The sequence below is a fragment of the Acanthisitta chloris genome, unplaced genomic scaffold (assembly GCF_000695815.1).
Source record: "Acanthisitta chloris isolate BGI_N310 unplaced genomic scaffold, ASM69581v1 scaffold28090, whole genome shotgun sequence".
In the NCBI taxonomy this organism is placed as follows: Eukaryota; Metazoa; Chordata; class Aves; order Passeriformes; family Acanthisittidae; genus Acanthisitta; species Acanthisitta chloris.
In genome coordinates this window covers 1-1,153 of record NW_008650337.1, presented here as the reverse complement: position 1 = coordinate 1,153, position 1,153 = coordinate 1, and positions in this window count along the sequence as shown.

Here is a 1,153-nt window from a genome sequence, read left to right as displayed (position 1 = left end):
GCTGGGGCCCCCGAGGGGTGTGAGGAGATGGGTTGGGGCTCCCCAGAGCCAGCAGCACACCCAGGATCCCCCCAGCACCCTGGAGTCACTGGGAACTCTTGGTTGTGGCTGATGGGGGAAACCCCGGGTGCACCAAACCCTGGTGTGCTCATGAGCTAGGACAACCTGTGGGCCCCCAGGATCCCTTGGGACCCCCCAGGCACCCTCAGGCAGTGTTATCGGGGCAACCGGGCTGAGCCGCACCCCAGGTCTGCACCCTAATCAGAGTGTCGCAGGCAGGGCCTTGGCACTGGGAGCGTGCAAGGACAGGGAGGAGCATGCCAGAGGGTGTACATGGCAGCAAGGACACCAGGAGCACACCAGAGCATGCACTTGTGAGGCAGGATATGAAGGGGTGTGTTGGAGAATCCATGTGCGATCAAGGACATGCAAGAGTGCCAGAACATGTACATATGAGCAAGAACATGCAGAACATGCCAGAGTGTGCAAGAGTGAGCAAGGACATATGGAAGCATGGCAGAGAGTGCACACGTGAGCAAGGACATGTAGAAACATGCCAGAGCGTAGACATATGACCAAGATCATGGCAGAGCATGCAGATGTGAGCAAGGACATACAGAAGCATTCCAGAGTGTGTAACTGTGAGCAGGAACATGCAGGAACATGGCAGAGCATGCAAGAATATGCATATATGACCAAGGACATGTAGAAGTTTGTCAGAGCATGCCAGTGTGTGTAACTGTGAGCCAGGACATGCAACATGCACAGCAAGCAGACAAGCATGTGCAAGGCTGGGTAGGAACGGGCAGGAGGGCACTGGAGCCAGGCCTGCAGCCCCCCAAACTGTGGCTCCATGCTGCTGCTGGAGCACCTGGCTCACCCTGACAGGAAAATCATGGGGGAGCCCAAATTTGGAGATTTTCCCCCCAAAACCATGGGGACTGCCAGCAGGATGGGTGTACTGAGTTACTCTCTGCGAGAGACCTCAGTTCTGACTGTATCCCCAACAGCACAACAGCGGGGCCACAGCACCGAGCATCCAAGGAGGAGGAAGAGGAGGAGGAGGAGAAGGAGGAGGAGATGACGCCGAAGGGAGCCACGGCGGGCCCACGGGAGCATTCTGAGCGCGGGCGCTCACCCACCCTTTAAATCT